This window comes from Prenolepis imparis, unplaced genomic scaffold, assembly GCF_030444845.1.
Source record: "Prenolepis imparis isolate NDT839.2.m4 unplaced genomic scaffold, iyPreImpa1.0 SCAF_6, whole genome shotgun sequence".
NCBI classification, from domain to species: Eukaryota; Metazoa; Arthropoda; class Insecta; order Hymenoptera; family Formicidae; genus Prenolepis; species Prenolepis imparis.
This window is the reverse complement of record NW_028141164.1, coordinates 3,582,072-3,594,207: the sequence shown is the minus strand read 5'-3', so window position 1 is coordinate 3,594,207 and position 12,136 is coordinate 3,582,072. Positions and strand designations below refer to the sequence as shown.

At 38.5% G+C, this 12,136-nt stretch overlaps 1 protein-coding gene across 2 annotated transcripts in view; it reads right to left on the bottom strand.

The window, feature by feature from the left end:
- LOC145937178 (neural cell adhesion molecule 1) overlaps positions 1-12,136 on the bottom strand; it is a 257,834-nt gene that overhangs the window by 158,644 nt on the left and 87,054 nt on the right. The window lies entirely within an intron of this gene.

Sequence of the window (12,136 nt, the reverse complement as noted above, 5' to 3'; positions counted from 1 at the left end):
TGCTTCTAATTATGCACCCGGAATCAGTGCTTCCCGCGACATAACGAAGGTGTTATTTCATGATAAGCGATGTTATAAAAAAAAAGCCATAAAAGAAAGAATAACGCACAATTATAAAAATAATAAAATAAAAATTAATATAAAATATAAATAAAGATATTTTCAATAGATTTTTAATAGTTTGTATGCGACAAAATATAAGTAGCGCCTTTAAGTTGATGGTCGAATTTTAAAGAGAGGAAATTGTTGATCGTAAAGATTTTATCATTCATATTTTTTAAATAGTTTTTCGTCACCTTTTATAGGGTATTATATATCGGAAAAATTTGCAAAATTTATTCTGCGCTAAACAATGTTTGCGCGCGATTGTTGTCACGTTGTACATTTTTTTTCAACATTTTTCAAACATTTAATCAACATTTTACCTCGAGTCACGATATAGGGATAAAATGACGTGGGCCGAATTTATAAAGTGCCACCGAGCAAGGAGCAATTCATAGTTAAAAACATATTTATAAGGGGCGAGTGTGGTGTTCGCGCGTGTGTAACTGTGAAAAATCATAGTTGCATCGGTAACGTCACGAGACACGCGAGCGATGAAAAGAACGTCAGTCGCGTCTTTTACTACTTTGACGAGACAATCATTTCAAATCCGTGGCACGACACCCACCTGATACGAAATGACAGACGGTCCAAACGTCGGGTAAGCCGTCGTATGACAAGGCAGAAAGAACGTCAGTTACATCAACCCTCTGTCGAGTAAAAACAAATAACGCGTTTCTGCAGTTTGTGCAAGCGACACTTTTTCCAAATGAGGGTGGAGCGATAACTTGTCGCGCGATTTCTCGTCATTGAAAAAAAGTGAAACGTTGATCTTTGGATACGTCGAACTTCCTCGACTTGTAAAAACTGTTGCAAGCGTGTCTTCAATATCGTACCATCGATCGATGGATAAAAATACTAATTATTCCATTAATATTTAGAGCACACATGTAGTATCAGAAAATACAGTTAAAGATTTGATAATTAACAGAGTGAATCGATTCAATACTGATTCACTCGACTTACAGTTTGACAGGAAGAGGCGCGATTGGAATTATTTTCGTTTAATTTTTTCGAATTATCAGAAATTAATTGGGGATAAACAATGTCAGTTTGCTCAACATTCGTAGCCCCTTTACGACGTTTGTCTTCAGTAACTCACATCGGCACGACGTGTACATGTCGCGCTCACAACCACAATCGCGCGCGGAGGCGTTAGTTTGTTATTACGGATAGGTAACCCCGCAAAACGTGAACGGGCGCTAACGTCTGCGTATAAATTATTAGTCGATATTTCAAGCGTGACGTCACTTCCGGCAATGTGCCGGCTGGTTTCCGCGGTATGATGGATGGTACCACCTGCACCCCCTATATCCCTCCTGTCCAGCCGTCCTAGTCGTCGAGCTCTTCCTCAAATCGTTGCGCACAAATGTACACAAGCTCAAACCACCGCACTCATACATACGTATACATGCGCTATGTATGTATATACACGATGGTTTATGACAGAGAAGGCAAATAATCGAACGAGATCCCGTATAAGCGCCGGTGCAGCCTCGTGTCTCTTTTCTTCCCATACGCTTTTTGCGAGAGGTACAATTTTCACGAGAGACATTTGACGACACGCGAGTTCCATCGAGCCTCCTCTATAAAAAAAAGAAAAGAAAAGAAAAGAAAGCCACTCTTGGATATTGTTCCGTATTCTAGTGGTCCAGCTTGCTCCGTAATTAATAACGAGTATACGATATCAAATGATATCATTTTCTGCCGATTGCTCTTCCCTCTGTGTCGTTTCTATGTCAGATAAGGGATATCGGTAGGAGAGAATAAAACGGAACAGCGGGGAAAGAAGTACTTTGGATAACGTATGCAGTCTGTTCAGAAGATTTCAATATGCGACGAAAACGAAAATAGAATCTTTAATATCCTTTGACCCGATAAAGAGCACAAGATCGATTCGTTGCAATTGACTGACATGGTCAGAAATGTGCAATTTCTTAAATTTGATAAAATCGTCGACTCACGAAGACGCGGAATATCGACAACGTAAATTGTAATAATTCTTCAATCTCTCCCCTCGTACAAAGAAGCCTCGGGATAGTTAAACCCGGAGAGAAGCTTACGGGATAGTTCTTGCCATCAGGGTCGGAATTTCAGTTGGTCGATAAATAAGACGCCGGGGTTATTAGATATCACGGGTACGGATCAAATTCCAATTTCAGCGGCAAGGGTCAAGGGATGCTCTCCCCGGTTAGAGATGAAAGGGAGACAGTCCGTATCGGTCTGCCTGCCTGAACAAGAATCTTAGTCGAGATCCTGAGCAAGGGATGAGGTATACTAAATCGTCTCGTAAAATGTCATTTCTAATCTCTATTCGCAAAGTTTTCGCAATTTCTGTGAATATTAAGAATAGGAGTATCGTAATTTCGATTTACATGATTAATGTCGTTCATTCACAATTCGTTAATTTAGTTTTACAAAAAAATCACGAAACATGTTGCAAACATAGTTACCGTAAGTAGCTATCTTTATTAGAACGTTTTGCGAGAATTTTTTTATTTTGTAATAAATACAGCGACATTTCTCATGCGGACAGTTGTCTCTCTTATGAAAGCGTACATATTCATATATGTTTCGACGGTACAAAAGACGGACCATACGATGAACTGTCAGATGGATAATGTTCAATTTTTACGGTTTTCTATATTTTCCGTGCTCACTCGTTTGACTCGTAAAATTCGCACGCTAGGTACTTCACATGCATAAAAAGAGTAATATACGACGAATAAAGATTCTGCGTTCGTATCCTCGTGCGAGAAAAATGGTACAGTTTCGATCAAAGCTTATTTGATATGTGTGTGTGTGTGATATGTGTGTTGCATAGTAGATTAAAAATCTGAATATTATATTTCACGAGAAGTCGCAAATATTATTACAGCGGTGTTCTATATTTTCTAATTAAAGTTTACCATATTTTTTAAATATTACTACATATCTGCGCTTTATATTAAAATAACGAAATATATTTCAGTTATATTATAACGGGTATAATTTTATCACACATACATATTATATACATTTAACAATCGACTGTAATTTTAACAACCATATCTAAATATAGTTTAATAAAAAAAAGACAAGAGAATTATAATTAATCTCGATTGTTAAAATTGCGACTGTACATGAGTGACTCTCTATAAGAATATTACATAATTCGCGCAATATTCGAATTGCGATGCGCATACATTGCGCCAAAAGCTTTCCAGGAGAGATTCGCCTTCGAAGTACAAGTTGTTAATTTAAACTTCTCACGTTGGAAACGCAATAATTCCGTTACGGACTAGTTACTCGTCAGCCTAGCGTGCGTGACTAGTAGCCGCGCTCAATTATGTAGCCGTAAGTTCGTATTTATATGATACATTTTAGACATACAATGTCTGTAAAAATTACTAATTTGTTATATAATAATTTGCATAGACATGTTGAGATTAAAATCATATTTACGCAATAGAGTTTTGTGCCGCATAAATGTGATAAAGTCCTCTTTTCAAAGAAGTTGTAGGCAATTCCTCGTAATATATTATACATCACAGTCGAATAAATTTATTGATAACACTGAAGAGAGAATGAAAATAAAATTTTTCATTCTTCTATCAAGAGAAAGAGAATGGGTCAACGATATTCCCTCGCTACAAGTAATGGTAGGAAATTTTTCGAATTTCTTGACATTATCGAAAATCGAGACGACTGGTCGATTGTAATCCCAGATAAAGGACAATCGGGTGTAGGAATCATCAGAGAGGTGGGTACAGGTCCATCAGACCCCGGTGCTTCGTTTACCGCGAGCGCTTCGTTACCTGCGCGTTTGCCTTTCCCGTGCCGAGCTCGAAAACCACCGTCAACTACCGGGGTTTTCTCCTCCTCCTCCCTCCTCGCTTCCACCAAATCTCCCCGCGCCTAGCCCCCGTTCCAGTTTCAATGGCAGATAAAATAGCGCAATGTCCAGCCTCCGCCAACACCACCGTCGGCGCTCGCGACCGGTCAATAGCTGGCGAATGTGAACACCAGCAACGTGCCGCTGGCACTTTTAACGGGTTTCACCCGGTCTCTCTCTCGCTCCAACGCGTTGAATTCATCCCCTTCTACCCTCTACCCCTCCAACTTTATCCCCCTGTATTCTCCGGTCTATCGCGGACCGCTCGCCCGTCATTCTTCCTTCCTATTCCTAATAGCGCTTTCCTCTTCTTTCATCATTCGTCATTCTCCGTCCGGGTCTCTACCGAGCCTTCTTTCTCATTTCCTCCCTGCGATCCCTTTCGATTCCGCCGGCCTTCTTCCATCTCGTTTTCCGTTTCGATTCTCCCGAGCGAGCCGCCAGATAGTCATTCATACATTTCGCGTGCACTCGCGTCACCCGACAGAAGAAAGATAGCCGGGCATAGGGATGTGCAGGGCGCGTCGACTATTTTTCGGTACGCAAACGCTGGCGGGGTCGAGGGTGGTAGATGAGGCGAGAGGACGATCGGACTGTATGCGGCATGAAAAAAAATCGTCCGCGAAAAATCGGAATGTAGTTACCAATCTGCAATGCAAACTCGCGGTTTCGCGTCCGTTATGCCCTAGTCGAGAGAATGAGAGAGAGAGAAAGAGAAAAGAAAAGTGCTGGTGACGCGAATGTATAGAGCCGCCGGTTAGCACACACGAAGGGATGGATCTCGTTCGATTCTCTGATAATTCGTATCGTTTAATATGGGGGGGGGAGCCCTCTTTTTCTCGTTCGTTGCGCCAAAAAATAATTCGTGCCGCTCTTCGTTTGTACGATAACGTGAATACTCGTTACGAATAACCTTCTATCGAAATATTTCGCATTGCCGACGGATATTTTGCCCCTTTTCGCGAAGCGATCTCTCAAGGTTAACTTAAACAGAGCGGGGAAAATATATATAATACATATATGCGAGATTCGCGATTGTTAATACACACGAATAATTGTATACGCGTAAGCAAATATCTGTTATTGAATTAAATTGTGCTTCGACGCGGGTGAGTTTTACCTTTCACGGATTTCATTCCAGCATTGGTCGGGTTAAACATGAATTATGTAAGCGTAGCGGTTTTAATTAGACCTTCGAGCGTGCATTGTATTTTTGTCCGTTATATAATTTTCCTATATGTAACAAAAAATTCTGTCGATTGTACGCGGAATTATTCATCGGCATAGCCATCATATATATCGATCGCGCGGATACTGATTTTGCTCCACGTTCTTTATTATCCGACAAAAACGAGAGGGAGGGAATAATTTGAGAGATAATTCGGTCTCTTAAAATTACATTAATAGGTATTATATCCGAGCACTTAAACTAATTAAACGCGATAAAAACGCGAGGAATTTTAGTGTTAGGTCGATATAGAGATAAGAGAGAGCCAAGTATGTTGACGCAAAAACGAACCTAGTGATCAAATTTTTTTTCCGACCAATAGTAGTGATACAGTCGATTGATATGATTGGAATTCTATTCGCACGCACACGCACATTCCGATTGTCCCATGGTGATGCTGCTCGTGTAAATCTGCGATTATTATGTGCGAACGCACATAAATTTGCAGACGGCGTCGCATAATGAAATATTTAAACGCGTTCCGTCGCAAAAACAAAAATTAAAAGCGAGTTATCTGCATCCGCGTATACATCCATTCGCGGCTGCCATTCAGCAAGATTCATTCGGTGTTGATTTACCATTATTACTTGCGGTCGACAGAATGGTACATAAATTCATGTAATAAATGCGTGTATATAAATACAACCGCGACTCTCGGAAATTTGTCCCGCATTCGACAATTATGTCGAGCGACTAATCGTCCCCGAATCACCGCACTCGTTAGAAATGGTTGTTAAGGTACGGATAAAAGAACGATCGAAATAAAAAATGATGCTTAATATTTTTTTATAATAAATCAAATAATTTTTACATAAATTTCTTAGCTGTTAGAATAATTTGTTTAATAAATATCGTAAAGTCTTTATAAAATGACCGCCGATAAATTATCAAAAATTATCAAGATGTAATTATTTTTTAAATTTGAAATAATTCTTATTCTGTATATTATTCATTATATACATTATATATTCATTAATAAACTTCAGAAGAATGGTAGAGATAAAAAATGCTTCTTTTTATAATAAATCGAATATAATTATAATTATCACACGATGTTGTAATTATTTTAAATCGATATATTAATTCTTATTCTATATATCATTTATTACACATTAGCAGCTATTCATTATATGGCAATAAACTTGAAAATATCACGACTTGCGCGCGCGGAGCAAAATGAAGCAATTACGAGCGCGTTGATATTCGCGGCCGCGTAACGTTCGCGTCGTTCTCTCTCGAATTTCACGAATCAACGGCTTTAAACGGGTCCGCGTCCGCAATGACTTTCGGGCACGCCAAGATTTCGTCGATCCATCCATACCATTCGCATAGGAGAGAAAGAGTAGAGCAGAGGCCCCGGTAGTTTTCGAGCGCGACCCCTAAACCGGGATTCCCAGGGTGACGTGACACGCGGCAGTTACACGGGGCTAATTTTCTCATGCAATTCGCCGGATTCGTCGCCGGGCACCCGCGATCCGATCGTGCCCGCACTCTCGTGCTCCGAGTGCGTATATATAATACAGCACATACGGGGAGTGTATTACATGCCTCGAGTATGAACCACACCGAGAGAGCCAGAACTAGTCACGTAAAGCCACGAGCATCGCAGGGGCGCAATAATAGCCGCACCGTCATCATTGTGCGCGAGCGCGACTTACATTCGGGCCATGCGTGTACATAATCCACGGGCCAAATCGCTGGTTAGAGAGCCCGGCATTCTCCGGCACTCTTATACGGTATCATTTACGCCATTCCGTTCGTTCGGCGTCGAGGTAACAGCATAATATACAGTACCGATCTATGCGCGCATAGCTATGCGCCCTGGACGGTGCGGATATGCTCGCTATATTTCGCGTTCCTCCCGCAAAAGACATTCCGCCGCAAAAATTTTCGTCTCTTCGCATAAATTATTGAGAAAGTCCATTCTCGACGATATTCTGAGCAATATTGCAAAACCGCAATTTTACGCTAAAGATCGTAATTAAACATGAACCAATTTTGTGAAAATATTACGCGATTAGATTTTCTTCAGGATAAAATAACTTTTATTGTATAATTTTATTTATAAATGTGTATTGATATTTAGTTATTGGTGTTTATAATTATGATTGAATTATTATTAATCTTATTATCTTTAATATTGCAACATATTTCAATATATAAATAAAATTAGAATTTATTATTACTGTTTATACACACTGTTAAATAAAATTCTATATTTATTTATACAACAGTGTATATAAAAATGATAAATTATTAGTTGGTTTATATTTGGAAATATTTTAATTTTTATCGTAGCATTGATTTGGAATGTAAAATAAAGAATATCTTCCCACCTAAGTAAAATTTTATGACATCTAAATGACAATTTATCATAATGTTGCGAATAAATCTTATACATTTTTTATTTAAAAAATATTTCGTGCTTTAAAAATATAGCCTATTAATTCGTACAATTAAATATCTCGTTTAAATTGTCATCAGATTCGATGCACATCTTTGTAAGATATTATTCAGCATAACTGCTCTTCTATATTTTTCATTAGAAGCCTACATTGTTCTTCTTCATCTTCATATTCTTCGTACAAAGTGCTCGTAGAGCCTTGTATCATTACGCGGCGTGATATACACCGTATGTTACGCCACTTTTGGTTATTATACGCGCACGTGTGTGACGTGTCTGTGAGAAAACGAGTTCGGGGAGAGAATTAAGCTGTTGTGCACCCGCAAACTTATCCGTTAAGATACGCCTGCCTCATTAGTGCAACAAGATGGAATGCGTCGGAAACTGAAATTGCACGATCGAGAGAGAGCGAGATAAATCGTTCCATCCGTTACAATTAATACGCTTTAACGTCGCAAAACGATAAAATTGTTAAACGACAAATTATGAATGACGAGATTGGAATATATCAAGTATTCTCAGGAAGGTTTCCTCGAGTTTGTAGACAAAGCGTTACTTTTAATTTCAAACGCCGAGTAGAGATCCTTTCGAGCTGTTCTATTTTCTCGATATTTAAATGATATTCTTTCGTTGCTCTCATCAAATTCTTGTTTAGTTATTTCTTATTTTATAGCATTTATTTTTTACATAATCGTCGTGAAATGTCTTTATCAGATACGTTCATATGAATCATTCCTTCTTGAAGGCTTCCATTTGCAAGCATTCGATCAATTTTGCACACATGGCTCAATTAATGTTAAATGCGTCTCATTTCGAATTATGGGGTAAATTATGCTGTCGCATTTAGCATTTAGGCGTGATTAAATGGACCCAGCTATATAATGTACACTAAGCGTACGCTTAGCGATATTTACATACGTATGTAGCAAGTTTCACTTATCCTTTTCCCACAGGTATTCAGAACGCTGATACGGCGAGGTTTAAGGGGAAATGGTGGAAACCGACGGATACCAGACGAAAACCGAGCAGAAAGGGAAGGTAACGAGGAAAAGAGGAACGCGTCGCGTACGTGAGGGTAGGAAGAGACCGTGCACGATTTAAAATGCCGCTCACGACAGATCATATACCATTGTCTCGGTGTTTGCGACGAATTTGCCTACGTGCCCCAATGCGCTCGCAGTTTTCGCTTGTTCTCTCCTATCCCTCTCGCTGCCGTGTGCTGCTGTTTATAAGCGCCAAGAAATAAAACGTGTCTTATACATACATATGTATACGCCATCAGTGTCGTCGCGATAGTCCATCACGTCCATTTTTATTTGCCATCGACCGCTCGACTAGATTCGTGAATCTTAATAATGTAGAAACTCTGAGAGAGGAAATAGTTTTATCTTATTTAATCATTATTTTAATCAATTTAATTATTATATTATTATTAAATATTATATAAATTTACAAAATTTATGAATATTTTATTTGACCATAAAGACGTACAAAAATCAACGTGATTATATTTTCGAAAAATTTAATCGTTTTATTTTCTTCGTTCTTGATTTTTTTATCAACATCGAAACAAAGTTTGGCGAGAGCTTATTACGAGGAACGCAGTTATCGCCGTGTCCGAACGACAAAGACCTCATCTCGACCGGGGCGCGATTCTGTGGTCAGCGATGGGAAACGATGATCGATCGTCCTATCCGCCCACGCTATCCAGGTTCAACAGTTTAACTTTGAAATATTGCGCACTTTCTTTCTATTCGGCAACGTATATCTACTACGTTGCACTCGCGTAAGCATCAAGTTAGGTCCGGCGCAGGCCCGCGGCCCTCCTGATGGCGGGATATGTCGCGTCATGATTTACGAGGGGACAGTGTGTGAATCCTGGCGCGATGCGAGAGAGAGTAACGGGGTGTCGGAGAACGATTGCGAGGAGGGAAGGCGGCATGTGACCGCGGGGGGATTAAATAATTATTCGCAATCACATACAGCTGGTGCATTACGTATAGATGGTCGTCAGCGACGCTTAGAGGCTCATTCACACGCGATGGCGCATCGCGCGAGTGCTCGTTTTCCTCCCCCGCACATCCACTGTGTCGTATACGTTCGTGAAACGCGTTACGTTAACGCGATATATATGTATATAAAAAAAACTTCAAAAAAGAACGATATAAATAACGCGATGTGTAATAAAACAACGAGGCCTCCGACGTAGGCATTCTTTCGCAGTTAAATTTCGGATGATACCGAGCGCGAACTAGAGTGGATTTTTTTTTCTCATCGTCTCTATCGATCGTGAACGCGTTGATGTGAACGGGCGAAAAGCACGAATCTCGAAAATTGCAGCCGAAACACACGATCCACTTAAGGGTGCGAGTGAATATAATCGATGTATAAATTGTCAATAAATTGAAAGACATTTCATATAAACGAAGAAGATGGCATAACATATTGATAAGAAAATATAAGAGGGAGCAAAGAGGGCGGTTATAATTTCCTTCTGCGATTTAGATCGTTGATCGTTCAAATCTGCGATTTTCTGCTCGTTAAGTAAACGAGAGAATTCGAATAGCCGGTCGGATCTGCTATTATCTCAGAGAAATGCTCAGATTGCATGAAAACACGCATTGAGGTGAATACACATCGCTATAACAAAGGAATCTACTAATTATGTAGTTGACCAATTAATAGGGTCCACTGTGCGCTATTGTAATAAGTGTAATACCTAATAAAATGTGTATATTTAAATCCGTTTGACTGTCGAAAGAAATCGTGTAAGATTAAGTTTGAGAATAAAGAATTTTTTCGTGGAGTAAAAGTCTAAATGTTCCTCTAAAAGTATTATCGCTATATATTTTTGTTTATATTAAAAGAATATTTTAATTTTTACTGTATTTTATTTTTAAATGATACTTTGTACGTTTCTATATGTGTAACTAAGCTAATGCAATAACTTTCTAATTCATTGTACATATAAGATTTTATTCGCATTATTTACGTCACTGCTAAAATAGTTAAAGATATAAATAAATTTAAAAATATAATAATTACTTAAAGAATTAATAGCAAGATCTTTTTACATCGTGACAAGCTATTGCTTTATAAATTTTCAAAGTATGACATACTTATCACATGTTTTTGCATCTTATTGTTTAAGTGCACGCGTACGATTTTTTTACAAGAAGAATATATGTATTTTTATTTCGTATTATCGTTTATAAAGAAAAAACTATTAGAGCATTTTTCAGTACATTGAACGGATGGAATTTGTCGCATGTGTTCGAGATAAAAGCCTTTTTTTTTAAACAGCTCCGAAACTCTTACTAAATTCCCAGTGAGTTGAAACAATTATACGAATTCCACCGAAGATTGATACCTATTTCGATGAGCATACCCGTGTTTCGACTAACGTATGTGCGCACGTATATATTGGACAGGAGTGCTTCGAGCAGTTGCCGCGAAATACTCGTCTACGGACCATAAACCGTAAACCTCGTTTAGGATGGTATCGGTATAGACAACGAATCAATTCTGCAATTAGTGATGTAATAAGCACAATGATGTACTTGTCAATATAGGTGCATTTACGTCTATCATTAATACGCACAAAGCTGTTTAGCGCATTTCTTCTCTTTGGAAAATCGAGTATGTGGAATATGGAAATGTGATATAAAAAAACAAACTTAAGTTTCTTCAACTTAACTAAATTTTTTTAACTTAAAGAATTTAAAATATTTTGACATTTTTACAACTTGACATTTCTTTTGTCTATGTTTCTATTAGGAATTGTAATTCTTTATTTAATTTTAAATTTTTGATGAAAAAAAAAACAACGTATGATCTATCAATCTATCTGAATTGGCTTTTAGAGGGAAAATGGAAAAAATATAAAACAACGATTATTAATAGTATTTTGTAACAGTTTTGCTAGCAATTTGGATATTGAAAGCAAGTATTAATGTTAAACTTGCGAATCGAACTACTGGTCAGCTGAAAACCGTTTCGGACGTCAGCAGGTAACCCGTTCTTTCGATCGTTCATTCCCTTTGCAATTACCACGTCCACTCCGCGCTCGTTAATTATATCGCGGGGGAGTTCTAATAGAAGACGGGGATCGTTAGACTGGACCAGATGCCATGTTCCAAGCGTTAAGCGCGCTCACCATCACGTACGTGCCGTTCTTGCGGGCTTAGGGCGTGCTCGGGTCTTAGAGGTAAAGTGAATTGCCTTTGTGTCTTGTCTTGCATGCATTTAGCGTTAATGGCGATAACTCAGCGCTATGATCGATGGTGCTATCATTACCGGTGCCACCGACATCAATCGCCGTCATACCTGCTTTGGCAAGCTAACCAAGTTATAAAGAAATATAATTTCTGATTATAGATATAATATAAATTCTCTTCTTACTTAAAAGGATATTTATTTTGAGCCTGCGATATTCTTAAAGTAAAATTCTAATGACGTTATTTGCTATAAAAAAAGAGACTAACACCTATAATTTGAAACCTAATCTTCTGGATTTTTAATGAAATTT